This window comes from Sinohyriopsis cumingii, unplaced genomic scaffold (assembly GCF_028554795.1).
Source record: "Sinohyriopsis cumingii isolate HCF-2022 unplaced genomic scaffold, ASM2855479v2 utg002169l, whole genome shotgun sequence".
In the NCBI taxonomy this organism is placed as follows: Eukaryota; Metazoa; Mollusca; class Bivalvia; order Unionida; family Unionidae; genus Sinohyriopsis; species Sinohyriopsis cumingii.
Window position 1 is genome coordinate 39,865 of NW_028316144.1, and position 21,942 is coordinate 61,806.

The 21,942-nt window shown below is 34.6% G+C and overlaps 6 non-coding genes across 6 annotated transcripts; all 6 read left to right on the plus strand.

Moving 5' to 3' along the window:
* The first annotated feature begins 229 nt into the window (after positions 1-229).
* Positions 230-334, plus strand: Trnal-caa (transfer RNA leucine (anticodon CAA)). Its single transcript has 2 exons — positions 230-267; positions 289-334. It is a non-coding gene; the product is annotated as a tRNA-Leu (tRNA).
* Positions 335-1,437: 1,103 nt separating this feature from the next.
* Trnal-caa (transfer RNA leucine (anticodon CAA)) lies at positions 1,438-1,542 on the plus strand. Its single transcript has 2 exons — positions 1,438-1,475; positions 1,497-1,542. It is a non-coding gene; the product is annotated as a tRNA-Leu (tRNA).
* A 7,376-nt stretch (positions 1,543-8,918) lies between these two features.
* Positions 8,919-9,023, plus strand: Trnal-caa (transfer RNA leucine (anticodon CAA)). The gene is made up of 2 exons: positions 8,919-8,956; positions 8,978-9,023. It is a non-coding gene; the product is annotated as a tRNA-Leu (tRNA).
* Positions 9,024-10,126: 1,103 nt separating this feature from the next.
* On the plus strand, positions 10,127-10,231 carry Trnal-caa (transfer RNA leucine (anticodon CAA)). Its single transcript has 2 exons — positions 10,127-10,164; positions 10,186-10,231. It is a non-coding gene; the product is annotated as a tRNA-Leu (tRNA).
* Positions 10,232-17,601: 7,370 nt separating this feature from the next.
* On the plus strand, positions 17,602-17,706 carry Trnal-caa (transfer RNA leucine (anticodon CAA)). Its single transcript has 2 exons — positions 17,602-17,639; positions 17,661-17,706. It is a non-coding gene; the product is annotated as a tRNA-Leu (tRNA).
* A 1,103-nt stretch (positions 17,707-18,809) lies between these two features.
* On the plus strand, positions 18,810-18,914 carry Trnal-caa (transfer RNA leucine (anticodon CAA)). The gene is made up of 2 exons: positions 18,810-18,847; positions 18,869-18,914. It is a non-coding gene; the product is annotated as a tRNA-Leu (tRNA).
* Positions 18,915-21,942: the final 3,028 nt, after the last annotated feature.

A 21,942-nucleotide genomic window follows, 5' to 3' on the forward strand; every position in this document is an offset into this window, starting at 1 on the left:
GCTGATGCAGATTGCACAACAGAGGAAGTTACCCAACATTTATCAGCCTAATGTAAATAGAAGACCGGTCAAATACAGTTGTCGATAGTTTACAGAAAATAGACTTATCGTAGGCAAAGTATATATATTTTTAATAAAAACATACATTACTCAATGACTATACAAAAGATGGGGCTTTTATATATGGAAGCCTTCAACAATTAGTCAGTTTCGTGACGCTTATACTTATGTCAGGATGGCCGAGTGGTCTAAGGCGCCAGACTCAAGGTTATAAACCTACATAGAGTGTTCTGGTCCACGAATGTGGGCGTGGGTTCAAATCCCACTTCTGACAGCTGACTTTTTTTTTTCTTGGATCATCCGTTCGCATCAATCAAAATAAGTATTTTATTCTCTCGAATGTAAGTCGATAGTAGAATATTGAGACTTTTCAGCCTCAAACTGGCATCTGATGTTAAAGAGGGTGAAGAGTGTTGCCTCTAGCAGATATCTAACATTAGGCCGCCATGATGAAAAAGATGGCGTCAAGATGGAAAGCCATAAAAGTGGTTTAAGGGTTTTCACGGAAAGAGTTTGTTTTGCTAAAATTCTCAGGGTCAAACATATTGGGTCCACGCAACTGTACGTTTAATATGTGTAGTTTGTATAAACGCTAGGGGAAATTTAAGATTTCCATTAAGACAAAATTGTTACGTATGTTAGTAGCGGCACTTTTTATTTCAGACATGCTGAATATCAAGTCAGGCAAATTTTCATTCACCACTTTAACAACTGTTACAGCAGCTTTGCCAATCTTAGGACGGACTGACCTCAAGTTACACTGCATTGATACATTTCATATGAGGAGAGAACTGTGTCTCTTTGGTTAGAATGATTATCTTTACTCACCAAGTCACTGTCAGCATTTCATTCAAATTTGTGTATCGTACGTGGGATAGACGTTTGTGCCAAATTAAAATTGGAGAGGGACAGACAAACAGAGACTACAAAAGGAGAAATTAAAATATACACACAGAAACACAAACACACACAAACACATTTATCCGTAGATTATTTAATTAAAATGAAGCTATTCATTTTTCCACCAATACGCGTATCATACACGGCAGGTATGCCAGTCCGATGCATTCAATTATGGTGCATTTTAAATTCGCCGTTTTTGTAGCACCATGGCCTTCCATTTGGACGCGAGTTATATAACAAAAATGGCTGACGCAGATTGCACAACAGAAGAAGTTGCCCAACATTTATTAGTCTAATGTAAATAGAAGACCCGTCAAATACAGTTGTCGTTAGTTTATGGAAAATGGACTTATCGTATGCAAAGTATATACATTTTTAAAAAAACATACATTACTCAAATGGCTTTACAAAAGATAGGGCTTCTGTATATGGAAGCCTTCAACAATTAGTCAGTTTCGTGACGCTTATATATATGTCAGGATGGCCGAGTGGTCTAAGGCGCCAGACTCAAGGTTATAAACCTGCATAGAGTGTTCTGGTCCACGAATGTGGGCGTGGGTTCAAATCCCACTTCTGACAGTTCATTTTTTTCCTTCTTGCATCATCCGTTTTTATCAATCCAAATAAGTATTTTGTTCTCTCGAATGTAGAATGTAGGTGGATAGTAGGATATTAAGCCATTTCAGACTGAAACTGGCATCTGATGGTAAGATGGGGAGAAGACTATCGTCTCTAATGGAAATTTTACATTGGGCCACCATGTTGAACTGGTGGCGTCAAGATGGAAAGGCTTAAAATTGTTTTAGAGGTTTTCAAAGAAAGAGTTTGTCTTGCTAAGAATGTCAGGGTCTAAAATGTGGGGTCCACGTGGCTAGATGTGCAATATGTGTAGTTTGTATGAATACTACGGAAAATTTAGATTTTCATTAAAACAAATTTCTACGCATATTAATGGCTGCAGTTTTCGTTTGAAACATGCTGGTTATTAAATCAGGGAAGTTATCATTGACTATTTTATGAAATGTTACAACTTTGTGAATATTAGGACGGACTGACCTCTGTATATACTACATTGATACATCTCATAAGAGGAGATAATTTGTATCTGTTTGGCTACAGTGATTATCTTTCCTCATCAGTTCACAACGACAGCCCATTTCGTTATCTCCAACCGTCCCAAACAATTCAATGTTAGGTAGAACTCCTATTAACTGTTTTGAAAAATATATTGGCATAAATGTACGTCAAAGTTGGGGTAGATGTTTTGAGACAAATCAAATGTTGAGAGAGAGAGAGAGAGAGAGAGAGAGAGAGAGAGAGAGAGAGAGAGAAAGGCTAAAGGGCAAGGTGATGGGTACGTAAGTAGATAGTTATGGAGTCAATAGAAAGAAAGTTCACCCATCATATAGGTCCCTCAAAAGTGACAAATCGATCAGAGAAACAGACATACAGACACACATTTAGTGGCTAAAGGTCAGGGTAACGGGTACGTATGTAGGTAAATATGGCAGATAATAGATAGCGTATTTGAGTGTGCCCATGTTTACTGGAAGTACACCCAAACGGCACTATACACATTGTATGTCCTTAGTCTATCGTGTATTGGAGAGAAATATTTTTAAAATGTTGATTTATTAAAAAGCAAACTGTACATCGGATGTTTGTACATAAGTTAACCTAGTACAAGACTATCTTTGTCACCTAAGCCATGATGCATTGATGTTCTTCACAGGTGTCAATACGTGTGGGTGTGACTAGAGCTTATGTTGATGCTTAATATATTTATCAAACACCAAAAGTTTACTAGAATGTTTGTGTATTTGTTGTCAAAGCTAAAATAAGAAAAGTGTAAAGCCTATATTTTGTCTATTTGCATTCTTTACTAATTATTTTCATTTATTACTTCTAAAAAGATATTGCTTGCTGGAGGTGTACACCCCAATATGCTAAATATATGTGCAACTCTTAAGGGCACTAAGACTTTGTATCTATAGACCGATATAAAATAATATACTATAGAATATATTAGTGAAAAAACGAAATTAATATGTAAAAGAAAATAAAGAATCGTCGATACATTCCATTCCACAAACATTCGCTCATAATATATACACAAATAAAATAGAAACAATTTTGAGAGGATTTTTACATAGAAAAGATAAAATAAACACAAGCCATTTCAAACTATAATGATATCCAAAGAGTATACATCATGTGATCCTACAATTATAAAACAGGTATCCATTTTTAGTTTATATAGTTATTGTCAGTTAATAAATTTATTGTGTATTTAGTCTTTCTATTGTTCCAATGAGTGCAATGATTAGAGACAAGAAATTGAGTTAAATAAGTAGAAAAATGTGCAACGGATTTAATCAAGAGACCAAATTAATTGAAATAAACATGAACACTACAATACAATTTAAAATAGCATAAATCCCTCATCATATAAAGATAATAATCGTGAATTGGGATATTGTTCTCAACTCAGGAGAAATAATTGTGTTGGCTCGATTTCTTTCTTCTAGCGTCTAAATATATCCAAGATGAAATAATACAACAGGATACCACGGGCATCAAAATTATATAATATCAACTTGTCAAATGAAAAGTTAGATTTCATTATTTCCAAGAATATATTTAACAGCAAACATAACTGTTGAATTCTATTGATATACCAGTATTGTAGTTCTAGTGGTTTGTTTCACAAAATAAAAACGACAATTTACACAGAGCATAGACGTTTAAGGTGAATAAGAAAAATATTTTAGAACACAGAGATTGTCTTGTAGAGTCTTCACCAGGAAGTATATAATAATTATTCACACAAATCTTATCGTTACAAGAGGTCGATAAGAAACAATAAACGAAAATTAGAAAACACACACACACACACACACACACACACACACACATTTGTCTGTAGATTATTCAATAAGAACGATGCTATAGATTTTTGTTATTAATATGAGTAGCACACACAGAAAACTTGCCAGTCTGATGCATTAGCACAGTTTAATTGAAAATCTCTGTTTCAGTATCATCACGGTACATGCACTTGATTCATGGGGAAACGAACGATAACACACTCCCAATTAAGACAAGGTAAATAACTCTCGCAGGTCACAATCTGACTCCTGGATGACTGTTTTAATTTTATATACTATCCACGCATTTAGTCACTCATAACATACATCACCGTAAAGAAGACATTCCACACATTTCCCATAAGTAATATTCAAGTGCCTTGATAATTCTGAATCTCAACATTTACACAAAGTTTGTCCGTGGCTTCGTGCCTTGTACACTTTAAAACAATATCAACTTCGATGCTTCCAGCCTACTTCGAACTGAATGAGATTCGATTGTGATTGCTTCAGTGATTGGTTATTTGATTAACAGAGTCAATTTGAACATCGGTAACAATCGCTACATCTCGGTATAACCTGGCAAATATGCAATAGGAACAGCTTCGGTTTTTTACGTCAAGTCGTTTTTCTGACTTGTTAGGGAGAAAAACGAGCGTTGTTCTGCTCCTTATATAATGTTCAAGATCGTGTGACATTTACTGGAAAAATTCACAAGTGTTGAACACTTCTTGACATGGATAAACATTGATTTGTTTCTTAGTATTTTCTCTGTAATATATATATATGTATTATACATAATACTAATGTTACTAAAACTGTTTATCTCTATTTGTTAATAAATGGTATATATAGTTTTCAGTAGAGATATACGTATCTTTAAGATCCAGTTTTATATATATATTTATGTATTAAGATATCATTAATCTTTGCTGTATATGCACATCTCGATGTAAATTATTCGTTAAAGTATTAGATAATTACGTTAAAAATGTAAGCTATGACGTCATCTTGTTTATATCATTGTTTATTTCATTGATCACTTAGAAACAACATATTTAATGACGTAAGCAATGATATTGAATTCAGTTTGAATTCAGTCTGATGAAGCATTAAAGCGAAACCGGTCACACATTCTACGTGTTGGTGTTGTTTATTTTATAATTTTTATATATATATATATATATATATATATATATATATATATATATATATATATATATATATATATATATACATTGTTGAACTCTGGATGTCTGTGAAGAAAGAATATTTTAAAACATAGTATACTTATTCAGTCAATATGTGAGTAATTAATCAAATTTCAACTGAACTTTAACTTAGAAACTGTTAACAATTGCTTTGTAAATCTTTTTCGTAATGTAAATACTATTCATTTCTTGAATCTCATATAGGAATTAAGCTGTCAAGAAAACAAAAGCTTTCATTTAGTTTATGCTTGTGTAATTAGTTTTCATCAGTTTGCTTGCCCTAACACAATATTATATTAAAATGTATGATGTTATACTGCCTTGGGCTAACTGCACAAAAGCAACATCATGAGGTAGATGGGTTGCGTTTGGTTATGTTTCACATTACTCTAAATGAAATGTATTTGTTTTGGGTTAACTTCACTTTTTATGTATTATGTGAACGGAAAAGTGTCTCCCAGTTAAATTTGCATTACTGGAAATTTCCCATATCTCAATGACGGAATGGAACCGAATAAAACATTATGATCAATGGGAGGCACACAGTGATGTAGAGATGGATGACAAATCCAGGGCATGTATCCAATTAATAAAGCAATATAACTGATAGCTACACTTCACATCACCACGTTTTGAATTTCTATATATTGAGATCCTAGAAAAGGATAATATTGCACATAAAGCCAGATGAAACTGCATTGTGTCCGTTTTATTCAGTTTTAATTTACAATTGGATTCATACATCCAGCTTTAATACTGGTAAGAAATTAGCTACTTAGGAGTTTAGATTGCAGTGAGAAGTACTGATAGTGTACAAAGATGTTGTCATTTATATTTCCAAGGTTTCATGGCTATTGCGTATAACTATTCCTACAATACCTTCTTGATTCAGACCACTTTTCAAAGAGACAAAATGTTGTAAGCCATGGATGTCTTTATGCATTTATGCATTTCATATTTTTTTGTGACCACAATTTAATTCATTGTAATTTAGTCGACCTTTGATTTGTATTCCTGCATCAAAGTATAGAATCACGATGGTAATGCTTGTTTTGTCTTGCACCTCTACAGCTGAAAAGAATTAAAAACAGGTTCTCTTATCATGATAGAATAATAATAATGTTGGAAAATTTTCCTGTACGATAGGAATTAAATGTTGGGTTAGTAGCAGCCCCATAATACAGAGAACTCTGTTTTCAACAATATCGATGTTAATTGTGGAATATACAATGCTTTGATCTATTTTTGACACAAGCAACTTTATTATTGACATGAATTTATAATAGACTAAAATTAAGATCCTCTCTTGTTTCCGTTGTCATTAAATTCTTAAATATCGTATTGACACTGTCTGAATCGGTAACTTGTTTTCCCATGACTAGAACAAGGCATACGCTAAAGTAAGTCTTATTAGATTTTCATCTGTTGAATATTTAGACTGTCACTAAAGAAGGAAAGTAAAATAATTGAATGCTACAGAAGGTTCACTGCTGCTGTTAGTTCCTTCTGTGCTGGCACAGACATTTTTTTCGTGCATAGTCATCAAATTCAGCCTGTCCTAGCTTAGAGTTTCGACAGCAAGTTTGTTAATCATCTTATGAGCATCATTTGGAAAATCATGCTCATCAGAAAGCTTCTGATAAACTGGGAAAGGATGTGTACTGTGGTTCCGCTTATAACTATATATCCACATCTTCCAGATGATAAAGAAGCCATCTACAGTGAGAAGGCTCTGATGAAAATCCTCCAAATCAATAGTTAGAATAATGTACCTGATCTTCTTGAGTAACTGACATTGGTCCATCACGAAGATAATTTATTTGCTTCATTGGGTTTCTGTAATGCTTAGCAATCATCTGTGTGTCCGTGAGATTTCGTGCAGAAAGTGCATTTTAAGAATTGCTTGAACCATCCATGCAGCAGAAATGGTGGCTTAAAGCGATATACATAAAGTTCATCAATCCATTTCCAGGTTGAAATAGAAAGATCACTTGGTGATGCCTTTGTATTTGGATAAAGGGCAAATGACCATCTAAAACCTTTTATACCATGAAAACTGTATTGCAAGACATGATTGGCCATTTTACTTTTTGCATCATCTTTATCTCTGGACCAGAATCAATAAGAACCACCAATGAGCTACCAGATTTATAATGATCAACTGGTATGTATTCTTGTATGGACAGCTCATGCAATAATAATCCCCGGCAAAGGCCGTCTTGTGTCAAATTTCGTCTTTGGGTTTCATTCAACATCTTTTTTTTTCTATTATTCGAAGGCCCTGACAGACAGAATCTTTATATAGAGATAGCAACTAGCCATGTTAGTAACATCTATGTAACGCGAGGCATATTTGTCATACAATTCCATTAGTAACTAAATTAAATAAATGCATCTTTTTTATAACACAAATTACTGTAATAAACTGTATTTTGTATAATGATCATTTGTAACATTCAGAAGAACTTGATTGAGGGGGGAAACCAATAATAACACTCCCAATTAATTAATTCCGAGTCTGTTATCATTAGTTGTTGTTGTTGTTGTAGGGTTTAACGCCATTTTTCAGGAAACGATAGGCTATAAATGGCGCCAGTATTAATGGTGGATGAAGAACCCGGGAAAATCCCGGAAAGAACCATCGACCCACGAGAACCTACTGGCAAGCTTTGTCGCATACCCACATTGGCCGAATCCGAGACTCGAACCCACGCAGAGAGAGGTGAGATGACAGTGATCCGTAACGGAGAGCGCTTTAGACCACTCGTCCACTCGGGGACCCGTTATTATTAGTTATCCCCACAATCAAGTGCCCGTGTAACAGTGGATGGCTGCAAGTTCAGTATTGTTGGTAGGGTTTATATTAAACAGATTTAGAATGCCGATATCAGCATACGGATGCATTGAAGTTAAATAACTATGTTACTTCATATTATAATATGGGACTGGGGGTGGGTGGCTTGGAATTTGTTGGAGCCAGGAGTTTTTTTCTTCTCTTTTCCATCAATATTTTCCCAAACTAATACAGTTGATGTATTCTAATTGTTTTGTATGGTCCATAAATCAGAGTCAGACATATTTGTGAATCTATTTGTCAACTTGAAATTTGGTTCAAACAACTTTTAGTACTTTCCCCCATCCGTTTTTCTGAAAAGTTACAAAATTGAAACCATTGGCAAGGGTGGGGTGGGGAGGGACATTTTACTGTAATATACCAGCCAGCACATACCACGTTGAGACTGTAATTTCTGTCATTTTCCCAAGTATTAACTAGCTTTTCTTATGCTTTATGTCGTGCTAAACGTTTGCATTTAACGATATCCGGCTCAAGAAAAACATTTCGAATTTTCATTTCTTCATGAGATATCACATTCGGGATGTCTCTCTTCTTATGCAAATGTTTCAGTGTCATAACCTCTATGATACACACACGCACACACATACACACACACACACACACACACACACACACACACACGTTTATCCGTAGATTATTTAATTAAAATGAAGCTATTCATTTTTCCACCAATACGCGTATCACACACGGAATGTATGCCAGTCCGATGCATTCAATTATGGTGCATTTTAAATTCGCCGTTTTTGTAGCACCATGGCCTTCATTTGGACACGAGTTAAATAACAGAAACGGCTGATGCAGATTGCACAACAGAGGAAATTACCCAACATTTATCAGCCTAATGTAAATAGAAGACCGGTCAAATACAGTTGTCGTTAGTTTACAGAAAATAGACTTATCGTATGCAAAGTATATATATTTTTAATAAAAACATACATTACTCAATGACTATACAAAAGATGGGGCTTTTATATATGGAAGCCTTCAACAATTAGTCAGTTTCGTGACGCTTATACTTATGTCAGGATGGCCGAGTGGTCTAAGGCGCCAGACACAAGGTTATAAACCTACATAGAGTGTTCTGGTCCACGAATGTGGGCGTGGGTTCAAATCCCACTTCTGACAGCTGACTTTTTTTTTTCTTGGATCATCCGTTCGCATCAATCAAAATAAGTATTTTATTCTCTCGAATGTAAGTCGATAGTAGAATATTGAGACTTTTCAGCTTCAAACTGGCATCTGATGTTAAAGAGGGTGAAGAGTGTTGCCTCTAGCAGAAATCTAACATTAGGCCGCCATGATGAAAAGGATGGCGTCAAGATGGAAAGCCATAAAAGTGGTTTAAGGGTTTTCACGGAAAGAGTTTGTTTTGCTAAAATTCTCAGGGTCAAACATATTGGGTCCACGCAACTGTACGTTTAATATGTGTAGTTTGTATAAACGCTAGGGGAAATTTAAGATTTCCATTAAGACAAAATTGTTACGTATGTTAGTAGCGGCACTTTTTATTTCAGACATGCTGAATATCAAGTCAGGCAAATTTTCATTCACCACTTTAACAACTGTTACAGCAGCTTTGCCAATCTTAGGACGGACTGACCTCAAGTTACACTGCATTGATACATTTCATATGAGGAGAGAACTGTGTCTCTTTGGTTAGAATGATTATCTTTACTCACCAAGTCACTGTCAGCATTTCATTCAAATTTGTGTATCGTACGTGGGATAGACGTTTGTGCCAAATTAAAATTGGAGAGGGACAGACAAACAGAGACTACAAAAGGAGAAATTAAAATATACACACAGAAACACAAACACACACAAACACAATTATCCGTAGATTATTTAATTAAAATGAAGCTATTCATTTTTCCACCAATACGCGTATCATACACGGCAGGTATGCCAGTCCGATGCATTCAATTATGGTGCATTTTAAATTCGCCGTTTTTGTAGCACCATGGCCTTCCATTTGGACGCGAGTTATATAACAAAAATGGCTGACGCAGATTGCACAACAGAAGAAGTTGCCCAACATTTATTAGTCTAATGTAAATAGAAGACCCGTCAAATACAGTTGTCGTTAGTTTATGGAAAATGGACTTATCGTATGCAAAGTATATACATTTTTAAAAAAACATACATTACTCAAATGACTTTACAAAAGATAGGGCTTTTATATATGGAAGCCTTCAACAATTAGTCAGTTTCGTGACGCTTTTATATATGTCAGGATGGCCGAGTGGTCTAAGGCGCCAGACTCAAGGTTATAAACCTGCATAGAGTGTTCTGGTCCACGAATGTGGGCGTGGGTTCAAATCCCACTTCTGACAGTTCATTTTTTTCCTTCTTGCATCATCCGTTTTTATCAATCCAAATAAGTATTTTGTTCTCTCGAATGTAGAATGTAGGTGGATAGTAGGATATTAAGCCATTTCAGACTGAAACTGGCATCTGATGGTAAGATGGGGAGAAGACTCTCGTCTCTAATGGAAATTTTACATTAGGCCACCATGTTGAACTGGTGGCGTCAAGATGGAAAGGCTTAAAATTGTTTTAGAGGTTTTCAAAGAAAGAGTTTGTCTTGCTAAGAATGTCAGGGTCTAAAATGTGGGGTCCACGTGGCTAGATGTGCAATATGTGTAGTTTGTATGAATACTACGGAAAATTTAGATTTTCATTAAAACAAATTTCTACGCATATTAATGGCTGCAGTTTTCGTTTGAAGCATGCTGGTTATTAAATCAGGGAAGTTATCATTGACTATTTTATGAAATGTTACAACTTTGTGAATATTAGGACGGACTGACCTCTGTATATACTACATTGATGCATCTCATAAGAGCAGATAATTTGTATCTGTTTGGCTAGAGTGATTATCTTTCCTCATCAGTTCACAACGACAGCCCATTTCGTTACCTCCAACCGTCCCAAACAATTCAATGTTAGGTAGAACTCCTATTAACTGTTTTGAAAAATATATTGGCATAAATGTACGTCAAAGTTGGGGTAGATGTTTTGAGACAAATCAAATGTTGAGAGAGAGAGAGAGAGAGAGAGAGAGAGAGAGAGAGAAAGGCTAAAGGGCAAGGTGATGGGTACGTAAGTAGATAGTTATGGAGTCAATAGAAAGAAAGTTCACCCATCATATAGGTCCCTCAAAAGTGACAAATCGATCAGAGAAACAGACATACAGACACACATTTAGTGGCTAAAGGTCAGGGTAACGGGTACGTATGTAGGTAAATATGGCAGATAATAGATAGCGTATTTGAGTGTGCCCATGTTTACTGGAAGTACACCCAAACGGCACTATACACATTGTATGTCCTTAGTCTATCGTGTATTGGAGAGAAATATTTTTAAAATGTTGATTTATTAAAAAGCAAACTGTACATCGGATGTTTGTACATAAGTTAACCTAGTACAAGACTATCTTTGTCACCTAAGCCATGATGCATTGATGTTCTTCACAGGTGTCAATACGTGTGGGTGTGACTAGAGCTTATGTTGATGCTTAATATATTTATCAAACACCAAAAGTTTACTAGAATGTTTGTGTATTTGTTGTCAAAGCTAAAATAAGAAAAGTGTAAAGCCTATATTTTGTCTATTTGCATTCTTTACTAATTATTTTCATTTATTACTTCTAAAAAGATATTGCTTGCTGGAGGTGTACACCCCAATATGCTAAATATATGTGCAACTCTTAAGGGCACTAAGACTTTGTATCTATAGACCGATATAAAATAATATACTATAGAATATATTAGTGAAAAAACGAAATTAATATGTAAAAGAAAATAAAGAATCGTCGATACATTCCATTCCACAAACATTCGCTCATAATATATACACAAATAAAATAGAAACAATTTTGAGAGGATTTTTACATAGAAAAGATAAAATAAACACAAGCCATTTCAAACTATAATGATATCCAAAGAGTATACATCATGTGATCCTACAATTATAAAACAGGTATCCATTTTTAGTTTATATAGTTATTGTCAGTTAATAAATTTATTGTGTATTTAGTCTTTCTATTGTTCCAATGAGTGCAATGATTAGAGACAAGAAATTGAGTTAAATAAGTAGAAAAATGTGCAACGGATTTAATCAAGAGACCAAATTAATTGAAATAAACATGAACACTACAATACAATTTAAAATAGCATAAATCCCTCATCATATAAAGATAATAATCGTGAATTGGGATATTGTTCTCAACTCAGGAGAAATAATTGTGTTGGCTCGATTTCTTTCTTCTAGCGTCTAAATATATCCAAGATGAAATAATACAACAGGATACCACGGGCATCAAAATTATATAATATCAACTTGTCAAATGAAAAGTTAGATTTCATTATTTCCAAGAATATATTTAACAGCAAACATAACTGTTGAATTCTATTGATATACCAGTATTGTAGTTCTAGTGGTTTGTTTCACAAAATAAAAACGACAATTTACACAGAGCATAGACGTTTAAGGTGAATAAGAAAAATATTTTAGAACACAGAGATTGTCTTGTAGAGTCTTCACCAGGAAGTATATAATAATTATTCACACAAATCTTATCGTTACAAGAGGTCGATAAGAAACAATAAACGAAAATTAGAAAACACACACACACACACACACACACACACACACACACATTTGTCTGTAGATTATTCAATAAGAACGATGCTATAGATTTTTGTTATTAATATGAGTAGCACACACAGAAAACTTGCCAGTCTGATGCATTAGCACAGTTTAATTGAAAATCTCTGTTTCAGTATCATCACGGTACATGCACTTGATTCATGGGGAAACGAACGATAACACACTCCCAATTAAGACAAGGTAAATAACTCTCGCAGGTCACAATCTGACTCCTGGATGACTGTTTTAATTTTATATACTATCCACGCATTTAGTCACTCATAACATACATCACCGTAAAGAAGACATTCCACACATTTCCCATAAGTAATATTCAAGTGCCTTGATAATTCTGAATCTCAACATTTACACAAAGTTTGTCCGTGGCTTCGTGCCTTGTACACTTTAAAACAATATCAACTTCGATGCTTCCAGCCTACTTCGAACTGAATGAGATTCGATTGTGATTGCTTCAGTGATTGGTTATTTGATTAACAGAGTCAATTTGAACATCGGTAACAATCGCTACATCTCGGTATAACCTGGCAAATATGCAATAGGAACAGCTTCGGTTTTTTACGTCAAGTCGTTTTTCTGACTTGTTAGGGAGAAAAACGAGCGTTGTTCTGCTCCTTATATAATGTTCAAGATCGTGTGACATTTACTGGAAAAATTCACAAGTGTTGAACACTTCTTGACATGGATAAACATTGATTTGTTTCTTAGTATTTTCTCTGTAATATATATATATGTATTATACATAATACTAATGTTACTAAAACTGTTTATCTCTATTTGTTAATAAATGGTATATATAGTTTTCAGTAGAGATATACGTATCTTTAAGATCCAGTTTTATATATATATTTATGTATTAAGATATCATTAATCTTTGCTGTATATGCACATCTCGATGTAAATTATTCGTTAAAGTATTAGATAATTACGTTAAAAATGTAAGCTATGACGTCATCTTGTTTATATCATTGTTTATTTCATTGATCACTTAGAAACAACATATTTAATGACGTAAGCAATGATATTGAATTCAGTTTGAATTCAGTCTGATGAAGCATTAAAGCGAAACCGGTCACACATTCTACGTGTTGGTGTTGTTTATTTTATAATTTTTATATATATATATATATATATATATATATATATATATATATATATATATATATATATATATATATATACATTGTTGAACTCTGGATGTCTGTGAAGAAAGAATATTTTAAAACATAGTATACTTATTCAGTCAATATGTGAGTAATTAATCAAATTTCAACTGAACTTTAACTTAGAAACTGTTAACAATTGCTTTGTAAATCTTTTTCGTAATGTAAATACTATTCATTTCTTGAATCTCATATAGGAATTAAGCTGTCAAGAAAACAAAAGCTTTCATTTAGTTTATGCTTGTGTAATTAGTTTTCATCAGTTTGCTTGCCCTAACACAATATTATATTAAAATGTATGATGTTATACTGCCTTGGGCTAACTGCACAAAAGCAACATCATGAGGTAGATGGGTTGCGTTTGGTTATGTTTCACATTACTCTAAATGAAATGTATTTGTTTTGGGTTAACTTCACTTTTTATGTATTATGTGAACGGAAAAGTGTCTCCCAGTTAAATTTGCATTACTGGAAATTTCCCATATCTCAATGACGGAATGGAACCGAATAAAACATTATGATCAATGGGAGGCACACAGTGATGTAGAGATGGATGACAAATCCAGGGCATGTATCCAATTAATAAAGCAATATAACTGATAGCTACACTTCACATCACCACGTTTTGAATTTCTATATATTGAGATCCTAGAAAAGGATAATATTGCACATAAAGCCAGATGAAACTGCATTGTGTCCGTTTTATTCAGTTTTAATTTACAATTGGATTCATACATCCAGCTTTAATACTGGTAAGAAATTAGCTACTTAGGAGTTTAGATTGCAGTGAGAAGTACTGATAGTGTACAAAGATGTTGTCATTTATATTTCCAAGGTTTCATGGCTATTGCGTATAACTATTCCTACAATACCTTCTTGATTCAGACCACTTTTCAAAGAGACAAAATGTTGTAAGCCATGGATGTCTTTATGCATTTATGCATTTCATATTTTTTTGTGACCACAATTTAATTCATTGTAATTTAGTCGACCTTTGATTTGTATTCCTGCATCAAAGTATAGAATCACGATGGTAATGCTTGTTTTGTCTTGCACCTCTACAGCTGAAAAGAATTAAAAACAGGTTCTCTTATCATGATAGAATAATAATAATGTTGGAAAATTTTCCTGTACGATAGGAATTAAATGTTGGGTTAGTAGCAGCCCCATAATACAGAGAACTCTGTTTTCAACAATATCGATGTTAATTGTGGAATATACAATGCTTTGATCTATTTTTGACACAAGCAACTTTATTATTGACATGAATTTATAATAGACTAAAATTAAGATCCTCTCTTGTTTCCGTTGTCATTAAATTCTTAAATATCGTATTGACACTGTCTGAATCGGTAACTTGTTTTCCCATGACTAGAACAAGGCATACGCTAAAGTAAGTCTTATTAGATTTTCATCTGTTGAATATTTAGACTGTCACTAAAGAAGGAAAGTAAAATAATTGAATGCTACAGAAGGTTCACTGCTGCTGTTAGTTCCTTCTGTGCTGGCACAGACATTTTTTTCGTGCATAGTCATCAAATTCAGCCTGTCCTAGCTTAGAGTTTCGACAGCAAGTTTGTTAATCATCTTATGAGCATCATTTGGAAAATCATGCTCATCAGAAAGCTTCTGATAAACTGGGAAAGGATGTGTACTGTGGTTCCGCTTATAACTATATATCCACATCTTCCAGATGATAAAGAAGCCATCTACAGTGAGAAGGCTCTGATGAAAATCCTCCAAATCAATAGTTAGAATAATGTACCTGATCTTCTTGAGTAACTGACATTGGTCCATCACGAAGATAATTTATTTGCTTCATTGGGTTTCTGTAATGCTTAGCAATCATCTGTGTGTCCGTGAGATTTCGTGCAGAAAGTGCATTTTAAGAATTGCTTGAACCATCCATGCAGCAGAAATGGTGGCTTAAAGCGATATACATAAAGTTCATCAATCCATTTCCAGGTTGAAATAGAAAGATCACTTGGTGATGCCTTTGTATTTGGATAAAGGGCAAATGACCATCTAAAACCTTTTATACCATGAAAACTGTATTGCAAGACATGATTGGCCATTTTACTTTTTGCATCATCTTTATCTCTGGACCAGAATCAATAAGAACCACCAATGAGGTACCAGATTTATAATGATCAACTGGTATGTATTCTTGTATGGACAGCTCATGCAATAATAATCCCCGGCAAAGGCCGTCTTGTGTCAAATTTCGTCTTTGGGTTTCATTCAACATCTTTTTTTTTCTATTATTCGAAGGCCCTGACAGACAGAATCTTTATATAGAGATAGCAACTAGCCATGTTAGTAACATCTATGTAACGCGAGGCATATTTGTCATACAATTCCATTAGTAACTAAATTAAATAAATGCATCTTTTTTATAACACAAATTACTGTAATAAACTGTATTTTGTATAATGATCATTTGTAACATTCAGAAGAACTTGATTGAGGGGGGAAACCAATAATAACACTCCCAATTAATTAATTCCGAGTCTGTTATCATTAGTTGTTGTTGTTGTTGTAGGGTTTAACGCCATTTTTCAGGAAACGATAGGCTATAAATGGCGCCAGTATTAATGGTGGATGAAGAACCCGGGAAAATCCCGGAAAGAACCATCGACCCACGAGAACCTACTGGCAAGCTTTGTCGCATACCCACATTGGCCGAATCCGAGACTCGAACCCACGCAGAGAGAGGTGAGATGACAGTGATCCGTAACGGAGAGCGCTTTAGACCACTCGTCCACTCGGGGACCCGTTATTATTAGTTATCCCCACAATCAAGTGCCCGTGTAACAGTGGATGGCTGCAAGTTCAGTATTGTTGGTAGGGTTTATATTAAACAGATTTAGAATGCCGATATCAGCATACGGATGCATTGAAGTTAAATAAGTATGTTACTTCATATTATAATATGGGACTGGGGGTGGGTGGCTTGGAATTTGTTGGAGCCAGGAGTTTTTTTCTTCTCTTTTCCATCAATATTTTCCCAAACTAATACAGTTGATGTATTCTAATTGTTTTGTATGGTCCATAAATCAGAGTCAGACATATTTGTGAATCTATTTGTCAACTTGAAATTTGGTTCAAACAACTTTTAGTACTTTCCCCCATCCGTTTTTCTGAAAAGTTACAAAATTGAAACCATTGGCAAGGGTGGGGTGGGGAGGGACATTTTACTGTAATATACCAGCCAGCACATACCACGTTGAGACTGTAATTTCTGTCATTTTCCCAAGTATTAACTAGCTTTTCTTATGCTTTATGTCGTGCTAAACGTTTGCATTTAACGATATCCGGCTCAAGAAAAACATTTCGAATTTTCATTTCTTCATGAGATATCACATTCGGGATGTCTCTCTTCTTATGCAAATGTTTCAGTGTCATAACCTCTATGATACACACACGCACACACATACACACACACACACACACACACACACACACACACACACGTTTATCCGTAGATTATTTAATTAAAATGAAGCTATTCATTTTTCCACCAATACGCGTATCACACACGGAATGTATGCCAGTCCGATGCATTCAATTATGGTGCATTTTAAATTCGCCGTTTTTGTAGCACCATGGCCTTCATTTGGACACGAGTTAAATAACAGAAACGGCTGATGCAGATTGCACAACAGAGGAAATTACCCAACATTTATCAGCCTAATGTAAATAGAAGACCGGTCAAATACAGTTGTCGTTAGTTTACAGAAAATAGACTTATCGTATGCAAAGTATATATATTTTTAATAAAAACATACATTACTCAATGACTATACAAAAGATGGGGCTTTTATATATGGAAGCCTTCAACAATTAGTCAGTTTCGTGACGCTTATACTTATGTCAGGATGGCCGAGTGGTCTAAGGCGCCAGACACAAGGTTATAAACCTACATAGAGTGTTCTGGTCCACGAATGTGGGCGTGGGTTCAAATCCCACTTCTGACAGCTGACTTTTTTTTTTCTTGGATCATCCGTTCGCATCAATCAAAATAAGTATTTTATTCTCTCGAATGTAAGTCGATAGTAGAATATTGAGACTTTTCAGCTTCAAACTGGCATCTGATGTTAAAGAGGGTGAAGAGTGTTGCCTCTAGCAGAAATCTAACATTAGGCCGCCATGATGAAAAGGATGGCGTCAAGATGGAAAGCCATAAAAGTGGTTTAAGGGTTTTCACGGAAAGAGTTTGTTTTGCTAAAATTCTCAGGGTCAAACATATTGGGTCCACGCAACTGTACGTTTAATATGTGTAGTTTGTATAAACGCTAGGGGAAATTTAAGATTTCCATTAAGACAAAATTGTTACGTATGTTAGTAGCGGCACTTTTTATTTCAGACATGCTGAATATCAAGTCAGGCAAATTTTCATTCACCACTTTAACAACTGTTACAGCAGCTTTGCCAATCTTAGGACGGACTGACCTCAAGTTACACTGCATTGATACATTTCATATGAGGAGAGAACTGTGTCTCTTTGGTTAGAATGATTATCTTTACTCACCAAGTCACTGTCAGCATTTCATTCAAATTTGTGTATCGTACGTGGGATAGACGTTTGTGCCAAATTAAAATTGGAGAGGGACAGACAAACAGAGACTACAAAAGGAGAAATTAAAATATACACACAGAAACACAAACACACACAAACACAATTATCCGTAGATTATTTAATTAAAATGAAGCTATTCATTTTTCCACCAATACGCGTATCATACACGGCAGGTATGCCAGTCCGATGCATTCAATTATGGTGCATTTTAAATTCGCCGTTTTTGTAGCACCATGGCCTTCCATTTGGACGCGAGTTATATAACAAAAATGGCTGACGCAGATTGCACAACAGAAGAAGTTGCCCAACATTTATTAGTCTAATGTAAATAGAAGACCCGTCAAATACAGTTGTCGTTAGTTTATGGAAAATGGACTTATCGTATGCAAAGTATATACATTTTTAAAAAAACATACATTACTCAAATGACTTTACAAAAGATAGGGCTTTTATATATGGAAGCCTTCAACAATTAGTCAGTTTCGTGACGCTTTTATATATGTCAGGATGGCCGAGTGGTCTAAGGCGCCAGACTCAAGGTTATAAACCTGCATAGAGTGTTCTGGTCCACGAATGTGGGCGTGGGTTCAAATCCCACTTCTGACAGTTCATTTCTTTCCTTCTTGCATCATCCGTTTTTATCAATCCAAATAAGTATTTTGTTCTCTCGAATGTAGAATGTAGGTGGATAGTAGGATATTAAGCCATTTCAGACTGAAACTGGCATCTGATGGTAAGATGGGGAGAAGACTCTCGTCTCTAATGGAAATTTTACATTAGGCCACCATGTTGAACTGGTGGCGTCAAGATGGAAAGGCTTAAAATTGTTTTAGAGGTTTTCAAAGAAAGAGTTTGTCTTGCTAAGAATGTCAGGGTCTAAAATGTGGGGTCCACGTGGCTAGATGTGCAATATGTGTAGTTTGTATGAATACTACGGAAAATTTAGATTTTCATTAAAACAAATTTCTACGCATATTAATGGCTGCAGTTTTCGTTTGAAGCATGCTGGTTATTAAATCAGGGAAGTTATCATTGACTATTTTATGAAATGTTACAACTTTGTGAATATTAGGACGGACTGACCTCTGTATATACTACATTGATGCATCTCATAAGAGCAGATAATTTGTATCTGTTTGGCTAGAGTGATTATCTTTCCTCATCAGTTCACAACGACAGCCCATTTCGTTACCTCCAACCGTCCCAAACAATTCAATGTTAGGTAGAACTCCTATTAACTGTTTTGAAAAATATATTGGCATAAATGTACGTCAAAGTTGGGGTAGATGTTTTGAGACAAATCAAATGTTGAGAGAGAGAGAGAGAGAGAGAGAGAGAGAGAGAGAAAGGCTAAAGGGCAAGGTGATGGGTACGTAAGTAGATAGTTATGGAGTCAATAGAAAGAAAGTTCACCCATCATATAGGTCCCTCAAAAGTGACAAATCGATCAGAGAAACAGACATACAGACACACATTTAGTGGCTAAAGGTCAGGGTAACGGGTACGTATGTAGGTAAATATGGCAGATAATAGATAGCGTATTTGAGTGTGCCCATGTTTACTGGAAGTACACCCAAACGGCACTATACACATTGTATGTCCTTAGTCTATCGTGTATTGGAGAGAAATATTTTTAAAATGTTGATTTATTAAAAAGCAAACTGTACATCGGATGTTTGTACATAAGTTAACCTAGTACAAGACTATCTTTGTCACCTAAGCCATGATGCATTGATGTTCTTCACAGGTGTCAATACGTGTGGGTGTGACTAGAGCTTATGTTGATGCTTAATATATTTATCAAACACCAAAAGTTTACTAGAATGTTTGTGTATTTGTTGTCAAAGCTAAAATAAGAAAAGTGTAAAGCCTATATTTTGTCTATTTGCATTCTTTACTAATTATTTTCATTTATTACTTCTAAAAAGATATTGCTTGCTGGAGGTGTACACCCCAATATGCTAAATATATGTGCAACTCTTAAGGGCACTAAGACTTTGTATCTATAGACCGATATAAAATAATATACTATAGAATATATTAGTGAAAAAACGAAATTAATATGTAAAAGAAAATAAAGAATCGTCGATACATTCCATTCCACAAACATTCGCTCATAATATATACACAAATAAAATAGAAACAATTTTGAGAGGATTTTTACATAGAAAAGATAAAATAAACACAAGCCATTTCAAACTATAATGATATCCAAAGAGTATACATCATGTGATCCTACAATTATAAAACAGGTATCCATTTTTAGTTTATATAGTTATTGTCAGTTAATAAATTTATTGTGTATTTAGTCTTTCTATTGTTCCAATGAGTGCAATGATTAGAGACAAGAAATTGAGTTAAATAAGTAGAAAAATGTGCAACGGATTTAATCAAGAGACCAAATTAATTGAAATAAACATGAACACTACAATACAATTTAAAATAGCATAAATCCCTCATCATATAAAGATAATAATCGTGAATTGGGATATTGTTCTCAACTCAGGAGAAATAATTGTGTTGGCTCGATTTCTTTCTTCTAGCGTCTAAATATATCCAAGATGAAATAATACAACAGGATACCACGGGCATCAAAATTATATAATATCAACTTGTCAAATGAAAAGTTAGATTTCATTATTTCCAAGAATATATTTAACAGCAAACATAACTGTTGAATTCTATTGATATACCAGTATTGTAGTTCTAGTGGTTTGTTTCACAAAATAAAAACGACAATTTACACAGAGCATAGACGTTTAAGGTGAATAAGAAAAATATTTTAGAACACAGAGATTGTCTTGTAGAGTCTTCACCAGGAAGTATATAATAATTATTCACACAAATCTTATCGTTACAAGAGGTCGATAAGAAACAATAAACGAAAATTAGAAAACACACACACACACACACACACACACACACTTGTCTGTAGATTATTCAATAAGAACGATGCTATAGATTTTTGTTATTAATATGAGTAGCACACACAGAAAACTTGCCAGTCTGATGCATTAGCACAGTTTAATTGAAAATCTCTGTTTCAGTATCATCACGGTACATGCACTTGATTCATGGGGAAACGAACGATAACACACTCCCAATTAAGACAAGGTAAATAACTCTCGCAGGTCACAATCTGACTCCTGGATGACTGTTTTAATTTTATATACTATCCACGCATTTAGTCACTCATAACATACATCACCGTAAAGAAGACATTCCACACATTTCCCATAAGTAATATTCAAGTGCCTTGATAATTCTGAATCTCAACATTTACACAAAGTTTGTCCGTGGCTTCGTGCCTTGTACACTTTAAAACAATATCAACTTCGATGCTTCCAGCCTACTTCGAACTGAATGAGATTCGATTGTGATTGCTTCAGTGATTGGTTATTTGATTAACAGAGTCAATTTGAACATCGGTAACAATCGCTACATCTCGGTATAACCTGGCAAATATGCAATAGGAACAGCTTCGGTTTTTTACGTCAAGTCGTTTTTCTGACTTGTTAGGGAGAAAAACGAGCGTTGTTCTGCTCCTTATATAATGTTCAAGATCGTGTGACATTTACTGGAAAAATTCACAAGTGTTGAACACTTCTTGACATGGATAAACATTGATTTGTTT